This window comes from Benincasa hispida, chromosome 7 (genome assembly GCF_027475165.1).
Source record: "Benincasa hispida cultivar pf3 chromosome 7, pf3_genome.v1.1, whole genome shotgun sequence".
NCBI classification, from domain to species: Eukaryota; Viridiplantae; Streptophyta; class Magnoliopsida; order Cucurbitales; family Cucurbitaceae; genus Benincasa; species Benincasa hispida.
This window is the reverse complement of record NC_143484.1, coordinates 56,556,804-56,566,748: the sequence shown is the minus strand read 5'-3', so window position 1 is coordinate 56,566,748 and position 9,945 is coordinate 56,556,804.

The window sequence follows — 9,945 nt, the reverse complement described above, 5'->3', positions numbered from 1 at the left end:
GTGTGATATATACTATGGCTTCCAATATGAGAATGAAATTTGATAAGTATTGGGGATCTCTTGACAAGATGAACAAAGTGTTGTTTCTAGTTAATGTGCTTGATCCACGATATAAGTTGGATTATGTGTCCTTTTGTTTCATAAGTATCTATGGTGATGGAGTTGCTAGAACAATAACTAATGAGGTGAAAGTTGGTTTGATGCAATTGTATGAGTTTTATAAGACAAGTGATTCAAGTGGTCATGCTTTTGAACAACCATGTCACATAGTTGAAATAAGTGAGGATTGTGATGACATGGAAATGGATTTACAGTTGGAATACAAATGAAGAAATGATGTGGAGAGATATTTGTCAGAACCTAATGAAGATCTGATCGAAAATTTTGATATTTTGAATTGGTGGAAACTAAATGCTCCTAAATACAAAGTTTTATCACAAGGTTGCTCGAGATGTCTTAGTCGTACCAGTGTCAACAGTTGCTTCTAAATTAGCATTTAGTACAGGAGTCGAATACTTAACTCTTTTAGAAATTCTTTAAGTCCTAAGATGGTGGAGGCTTTAATATGTACACAAAATTGGCTACGTGCGAAGCCGATGTTATTAGATCTTACTCCACAAACTGAAGAATTGGAAACTTGTGATCAAATTTTATCAAGTAGTGTTATCTTTTATATATTTACTCTATAATCTATATTAATATATTAAAATTGTGATAATATTCTTATATAATTTATTGTTTAAATCTTGTTTAGGGTTCTTCAAGGAACAAGTTTTGTCAGGATCATGAATGGATCGTTCAAGTCTATTGGATTTTGAAGACTTCTGTAGACATTATAGCCTTTCTAATGGATTTTGTAGACATTTGAAAACATTGTTGCCTTTCTTTTGAATTTTGTAGACATTATAGTCTTTCTTGTAAATTTTGGAGATTTGTTTTGTTGTAATAGATTTTGGATATTGTTATTGTGGATTGTGGAATCTTATGTGTTTTTTATTGGTGATTCCAAGCTTTTTTTTTTTTAAGATAACCGATGGAACCGAACCAACCCAACCCATTTTTTATGGGTTGGTTTGGTTTAAGTTCATAATTTAACAAGGGTTAGTTTGGGTTAGAAAAATACACAAATCGAAGCATAGGGTGTTGGGATTGGTGTCCTAAATCTCCCGGAGTTTCGTAGTTTGTAATTTGTACGCATTGTTATGAATAAAATAAGAGTTATTTTATCTGGCATTTACTCATATCCAATAAACAAAGCTCCATGGCTATTGTAGTAAACTTAAGCATGTATATGAGATATACAAGTAAATCATACCTTAAGTGATAACCTAAATAGGTTTGTAGTATAAGTATTAAGGAGGGATTCCTGATCCTAGTGACACTACGGATACGGCTCACTTTGTAGAGGTTTGCAAGTGTTGTGAACTACTACAGATGGTAGATTCTGACCATTCATGTGGAGACATGTGAGCAGGGATGTCATATACAAAGAGTTTGAATAAAACCAAACCACGAGATGACTAGTTTCTGTATATAATTTCGTTGATACTGGAGACTTACATCTCACCTAAACGATCATATGTGACATGACCTCAATCCTGAGTGTTTGGAAACTCATGCCTTTGAAGGCGGTCCTTTGATTAGTATGGGTGAGAGTGGCCAAATTGCCAACTCAACATGCCTACCTTTTTGGGGACTTGTCTGATTTGGGAGCTGGGAACTTAGTTACACAAGATGGAATTCACTCCTTCCCCGAAGTAGGGGTAAGTAGATAGATTGCTCTCTTAAGGGCTGATTCCGGGGCTTGAACATAGTGGCCACAACTTCTCTTTGGAAGAGAGGACTCAGTCATAGTAGGACTATGATTTATGTTCATTATAGGGATCAATGGTACTTAAGGAGTTAGATGTAACTACAGGAGCATAATGGTTATTGGCCCAGCTGTACTTACGAGCAATCTGCGAAGGGTTATCGCACTGTTGATTGGTTGATATGGACACATAGTATATCCGTGGTAAGGAAAGTTCAGTTGTCGGTCTTTAATGGAGTGCCTGGCAATTAACAGATGGTGGATCCCGTGACTAAAGATTTTAGTCAGTTATTCATGTACCGTTGGAGCTTCGAGCTACAGGTCCATAAGGTCCCCTTGGTAGCTCAATGGATTCAAGTTGAGAATCAGTTCTTGGTGTTGATTTGAAATGTGCAAATTAACTAGAGGTAATTGATTATATATGATATGATCGGTATGATGTATGAGATACATCAAGTGGAAAATTAATGTAAATGAGATTTACATTAAGTACCATGAAATAGAAAAAGAGCTATGGTTTATATGTTTCATGAGATGAAATATTAAAACTATAGGTTATAAATATAGTATGGTAAGTTGGTTATCATGTATATTTATAATTATATTAATTATTGGATAATTATCTCTTTTTCTCTAATAACCAATTGAGTGGGAGGTTATTGGTGGTTTCGTGGTAACCGTGAGATAAAAGGAAAAATGTTTTCCAAAATTTAGTAGTAGTTGAATTGAGAGTTTCTATTCTCGAAAATTACTCACGGTGGTTGTCAAGTGAATGAGATTTACTAAACGACAGCTAAAGAGAGACTAAACGATCTGGAGTGACATTACACGATAGTCACTCAGCTGGCCAATTAGCTAAATGATCACAGAGCTTTTGCTAAACGATCGCGGAGCTTCTTCTAAATGAGGCATCGTCTATACGATAGACCTTGACATCTCCTACTTGTTCAATCGTTTACACGATTGTTCTTCCTCTAGTCTTGTCCTCTAACCAAGTCCACACAAAGCCCACACTTCTGGATTCCCACATCGAGAATACCAAGGTAGCCATTATGGTGGTGTCGTACTCAACTCGACATAGTGAGGTTTTTGGAGGTCGTTCGCTGTGTTCATTGTCTTGAAGATCGCTAAGTTCATGGTCGTTGTGATCATGCAGTGTAGCAATCAAAGTGTTCGAGCGTTTGTGATTGTCGTCTTGTTGTGAACAAGTGTTCGTGATCAAGGGTGTTGAAGATGAGTCTTCAAAGGTATATGAATTCTATCCTTTGATCTTTTGTAAAGCATGTTGTAATTCGTTTTGTGCATAGCCTGTATGTTTCTATTTGTGTACTGTAATTGTTGTTGTTCAAATATGAATGGAATTTGGAACGATCATTCTGCTGCTCATGGAAATCCTCATGTCCGATTTTCTTCATAGGGTTAGGCCTAAAATATCCCTAAATCCAACCCAACCCAACCCACGAACACCCCTAGTACTAACTCAAAGAGTCATCTCTCTAGCTTCTAATTGTCTCCAGGAATTAAATCCTTGATAGGAAGAACATTGATAGTACTGAAAATGTGCTATTTTTCTCTTCTTAATTCTAGGTCGTTACTATGTTTAATGTGTTTATTTAATGATTTTATAGGTATCGAGCATTTTGGTGGTAGAATTAGCCGTTATCATATGTTTGGGGTTAATTTGGAGCAATTAGAAGCTAATTTGAGCAGTCGGACTTCAAAAGAATGTGAAAGGATGAAAATGCCCCTAGATGGAGTGTAACACTCAGCCGAGCACTGTGCAACGCTACAAGGTAGTAGCTTAATATGATGCTGGAAAATTGGATAGCATCACAATGCTACATGTAATGTTGCGATGCTCCAAATTTTGATGGAGGCGTGCATGAGGCCTCGCTGCTACTACTGTGTAAAACGTTTTTTTCTTCAATTTAGGGTAGAAGATCAACCTCCCAATCGGCTCCTATGCCGATTTTCTTCTCTTCCACCTCTCTACTTGTATCTTTCTCCGTTTTGCTCCCCATCTCATGTAATTAATAAAGACATTGTCGGGTTCTTCTCTTCTTCATCTCCATGGGAAGGTAAGACCTAGCTCTCTAGTTTAGGGCTTGGAACAAAGTAATTTTTGGGAGTTTTGTTTGAATGTAATTTCTATATTCTTGTCTATGGGTTTCAATCTGAATTTTTTGTTATGAATTGCATAATTTTATTATGGATTGACAACCAATAAGTTATTGTTTAATTTGAATGCTTAGAGATAGCTTATAATATGTGATATATAATTATAGGTTAATCTCAAAGGAAGCAATAGGTTAGTTAGGCTTGTAATTCATTATCTAAAATGCATAGTATTGCTCTCATCAACCTAGAGAAATGAAGGAACTCTTATCAAGAGTACCTCTGAGCGGAAACAGATCATTCCAAATACATTGTGATAGAATTTCCATATTTACATTCAAACATACAAGTTATGCAATATACTACAAATTACCGGCATGCTTAGAACAATAAATAACAAGAGAATAGATACGTACCAGTTGAAGAACTTTTCTCCATTACAAATCTCGTTCTCTCCAATCGAACTGATGCTCTCGCTCTCGCTCCAAGCAATCATTCACTAACACTCGGTCGCCTACTCACAAATGACCTCCACATGAACACTGCAACAATGAGGATGACACCACCACTTAGAACCCTCGGTATTCTCGATGTGAGAATCCAAAGAGTGGGCTCGGTTGGAATTTGGTAGAGGGGAGGAGGATATAAAGATCGTATACAATGACCAAACAAGTGGGAGAAGGGCAGGGTCTATCGTATAGACAATGTTTGATCATTTAGAAGAAGGTATACGATCGTATAGTAAATAGGTTGTGATCGTATAGATGATCGTTTAGTAAACGCTTGGCGCTAAACAATCATTTAGTAAAACATAGGCAATCGTTTAGAAGAGGCGCGCGTGTATACGATCGTGCAGTAACTTCGAGCTATCGTATAGTCTCTCGGTTAGCTAAACGATTGGCAGTATACTCTTTGCTTGAGTGTATTACGTGATCTTTTGCAAAACGAAAATGATTTTCATTTTATTCTTCAGTTACGAAAACTGAATCAAACCTCCCACTATCATACGGTTACGGAGAAAACGCCTGCCAATTATCCCAAATTGTCCAATTAAAAATAATAAATATAATCATATTATATTCATTAACCTATAGCTTAATATCACATATAAACTATAGTGTTTTCTCCTCCACTAGATATAAATCGTATTTATATCCAATTTTCCTCCAATTAATGTATCTCATACATAAAGTCAATCATATCATATATAATTAACCAGTTCAATCATATCATATATAATCGAACTCTCTCTTATCAATTTGAACATTTCAAACTGACCCAAAAGTTTATTCTCAACATGAATCCATTGAGCTACCAAAGGGACTTTATGAACCTATAGCTTGAAGCTCCAACGGTACGTGAATAGCTGACTAAACTCTTTAGCCACGAGATCCACCATCCGTTAACTACCAGGCATTCCACTAAAGACTAACAGCTGAACTCTTCTTACCACAGATATATTTTTGTGTCCATCGGATATAAACAATCAACATTACGATAACCCTTCACAGATGCTCGTAAATAAAGCTAGGCCAATTTATCGTTTTACCCCTATAGTTACATCTAACTCCTTAAGTACCACTGATCCTCTAATGAACAATACAACATAGTCCTACTATGTGTGGACACCTCTCGAGCCATGAGAAGATGTATGGCACCACATCGTTCAAGTCCTGAGATCAGCCCTTAAGGGAGCAATCAATCTATTTACCCCTACTTTGGAAAATGAGTGAATTCCATCTTATGTAGCTGAGTTCCCAGCTCCCAAATCAGACGAATCCTCAAAGTGGTAGATTTGAGTCGACAACCTGGCCACTCACGCCCATGCAAATCAAAAGACCGCCCTCAAAGGCAGAAGTTCCCAACTCAATCAAGATTGAGGTCATGTTACCTATGGTCATCCTAGTGAAGTGAAATCTCTGTCATGAACAGCGTTATATAACGAGACATTAACACTTTGTGGTCAAGTCTTATACAAACTCTTTGTATAGGATGCCTCCGCTCGCATGTCACCCCCAAATTTAAAACAATGCTTACCCTCAAGCATAAACTAAAGATTTCTCAAAATTTCAATCGTCTTCACCCTGCCTAGGCTTCTCATGATGCCTTATTCAAATCGCTGAACCGTTTTAATTATTAATTTCTATCCTAATCTCTTCCTAAAATATTTCTAACCTTTAGGGACCGCAAGCTTAATCTTCAAAAAAAATATTTACTCATTTCCCAGGACATAGCATGATTTATTTCATATTTCATCAAACCAGGGTGTTCAAGTAGTTTTGGCCTTCGCATGATTCAGATATTCGTTTTGTGATCTTGCGCTGATTCGATGCCCAGCCTTCGTTTTGGCTTGCCCCTACGGGTGTCATGTGGACATCCAACTACGAGCGAGGTACTCTTTTCAGTCAAAACTCATGCCCATCTTTTTATTTGGCAGCGAAGTTGCAATCAGTTAGCTTCTGCGTTGATCACAATTTCCACCATCATTTTGGTTTGCCCCCACGGGTGTCATGCGGACATCCAACTACGAGCGAGACACTCTTTTCAATCAAAACTCCTGCCCATCTTTTTATTTGACAGCGGGGTTGCGATCACTTAGCTTCTGCGTTGATCATGATTCCCACCTTCATTTTGGCTTGCCCCCACGGGTGTCATGCGGACATCCAACTACGAGCAGGATCCGATCTCAACGTTATATAGTTTTTTTTTCATTTTTTTAAAATTGAAATGAAAATCTAAAAATAAGACACAGCAATGTCCTCATTGCTAAAAACGAAATAATTCATGTGATGGCCTCAGAAAATTTTGTAAAAATAGTTTTGAAGTAAAGCTGGTGGACCACTAAATTTTAGAAATATTTTGTGAATTGATTGTCCTGAAATTAATCTGACGCTAGTTCATATGATAAGAAAAGAAGCATATATTTCATCATTGAAGTCATAATGGGCAAAGGATGAATGTGGCAACCAAATTAAGTAATCAAAAATTCAGAATTGAGCCAAACGAGAGAGAATGCGATAGTAGAATTCAGCAGTATTAAATTGAAAGTGAGAAGTAAAAAAATTGAAATAGGACGAGGCAAGGAAGGACACAACCCCCAAATTTAGTTTCTCGCCCGCATTATTTTGATCACATCCTTTCCTGTGATGAGTTGATAATGTAATTGCAATGGGCTTTATTATTATTATTATTATTATTATTATTATTATTATTATTATTATTTTATAAGCTCAACCGATCGCGTGTTTTAAGCTCATCGCATTCGTTTATTGCAATCAAAATGATGAATTCAAAAAGATAGAAAGATAGAAAGAAAAGAGTTGACAATCATAAAGAGTAGTAAATATGCAGAAAGTAAAATAGATTTTCAAAAGAAAAACAAAAAGGATACTCAAAAGGATATACTTCGTCCCTGATGAATGTATGCCGCTTATCATTGCAGGAACCGAGTGTTTCTTCTTTATTCTGGCTTACCCAAGTCAATGGAGGTTTTCTCGCGTTGGAAATCTCCTCCATGATACATGTTTACTCTTTATCCATTTACTTTAAATGCGTTGGTCCCATCTTTGTTGGTCAATTCCACCGCTCCATGCGAGAATACTTTCTTGATTATGAAAGGCCTGGACCAATGCGACTTCAGTTTTCCAGGAAAGAGACGCAGCCTAGAATTGAACAATAATACCCTTTGACCTGTCTTGAGGTTTTTCTCGTAAAGACGCTTATCATGCCATTGCTTGGTGCGTTCTTTGTAAATTTTGGAATTCTCATACGCTTGTAATCTCCACTCGTCCAGCTCTAGTAGTTGAAGTTTTCTCTTTTCTCCTGCAGCCTTAAGATCAAAGTTAAGTTTCTTAACTGCCCACATCACCTTATATTCCAATTCCAACGACAGATGACAAGTCTTTCCAAACACCAACGCATATGGTGACATGCCTATGGGTGTCTTATAAGCAGACCGATATGCCCATAAGACATCATCCAGTTTCATGGCCCAATCCTTCCGCGATAGGTTCACCACCTTCTCTAAGATTGACTTGATTTCTCTGTTAGAAATCTCTGCTTGTCCATTTGTTTGGGGGTGATATGTAGTGGCGATCTTATGGTGGACATTATATTTGATCAACATTTTACTAACAATGCAATTCACAAAGTGGGTCCTTTCATCATTTATTATGGCACGTGGGGTGCCAAAACGAGTGAAGATTTTTTTCTGCAAGAACTTAGAGACTGTTGTCGCATCATTTGCAATGCATGAAACAGCTTCAATCCATTTGGAAACATAGTCGAAAGCCAATAGAATATATTTATGACCATTTGACGTTGAAAATGGTCCCATGAAATCTATTCCTCAAACGTTGAATAGCTCCATCTCCAAAATGATGTTCATTGGCTTTTTTCTGAAATGCTTCCAGTGCGTTGGCACTTATCACATTTCATGGAGTATTCTCGTGTGTCCTTAAATAGAGTGGGCCAGTAATACCCACATTGCAAAACTTTTGCTGCTATGCGCTGTCCACCGAAATGCCCTCCATAGGGTAATTCATGACATTGAAACAATATGCGATGGAAAGTAGTTTCTAGAACAAAAAAGTCTCAATATCTGTTCTGGTCCCTTTTTGTAGACATTCGGATCGTCCCAGTAATAAAATTTGCATTCATAAATGAGCCTTTTCTTTTGATGGGATGTGTAGTTTTCAGGGAATTGTTTGCAGACCAAGATTATCTAATCTGCATACCAGGGTAGTTCTTCAATCTTAAGCAACTACTCATCAAGAAATGAAGCATTCACCTCCGACTGGATGCGATCCACTTCTGGATTCTATAATCGCGATAAATGGTCAGTGACCTGGTTCTCTATTCCCTTTCGATCGATTATTTCCATATTAAATTCTTGGAGTAAGAGAACCCATCGAATTAGTCTAGGCTTCACATCTTTTTTGGTCATCAAATATTTTATCACAGAGTGGTCAGTGTGGACTATCACTTTTGATCCCAACAAGTAAGGTTTGAATTTTTCAATCGTAAAAATCACCGCTAAAAGTTCCGTCTCGGTGGTAGTGTAATTCGCCTGCGTGGAGTTTGATGTTCTGCTAGCATATGCGATGGGGTGTAACATTGTCTTTACTTTTTGTGCCAAGACTACCCCCATCGCCGTTAGGATCGCACATCAGTTCGAACGGATTTTCCCAATCCAATGCGATCAGAATTGGCGCGGTAGTTAATGTGTCCTTTAGTGTTTTGAATGTTGTGAGGCAGTGTGAATTGAAATCAAAGGGTCTATCAGCTTCCAATAACGCATTCAAAGGTTGAGTGATTTTGGAAAAGTCTTTCACAAACCTTCTGTAAAACCCCGCATGTCCTAAGAAACTCCTCAAGGCTTTCACATTCGCTGGAGGTGGAAGTTTTTCTATAGCTTCAATTTTTGCTTTGTCCACCTCTAACCCATTTCTTGAAACCTTGTGCCCGGGCACAATTCCTTCCTTGACCATAAAATGGCATTTTTCCCAGTTCAATACCAGATTAGTTTCTTCAAATATTTTCAGTATTCTCTCCAGGTTTTGCAGACAGATTTCATATGTTTGCTCATAGATTGAGAAATCATTCGTAAAGATTTCAACCGAGTCTTCAAGGTGATAACTTGTAGAAATACAAGTTATTAATGCCATCTTATCTAGATATTGCGGCCAAAAGTTAGTAATTATGCGCCAATTGTATGAAGATTAGCCTAGTATGACAATAATTATAAATGTTTATGCTTACACCCACTAACGCCTAAAAGATGGAAGACAAGCCAAACTTTACTCTGTTTTGTAGGAGACCAAGTCACCGCTTGCGCTCAAGGCTCATGAGAAACTAATTAACACATCTCTGCCACATTGTGCCCATCGATCAACCATGAAGAGACGATTACCGAAGTAACGGCGCAATGCGACAGTCGGTCCAGACTATGCTTCAATCGCATGCAGTAATAAAAACAAACACTGCATGCGAACCTATGATCGAAAGATGCAACTGAACAA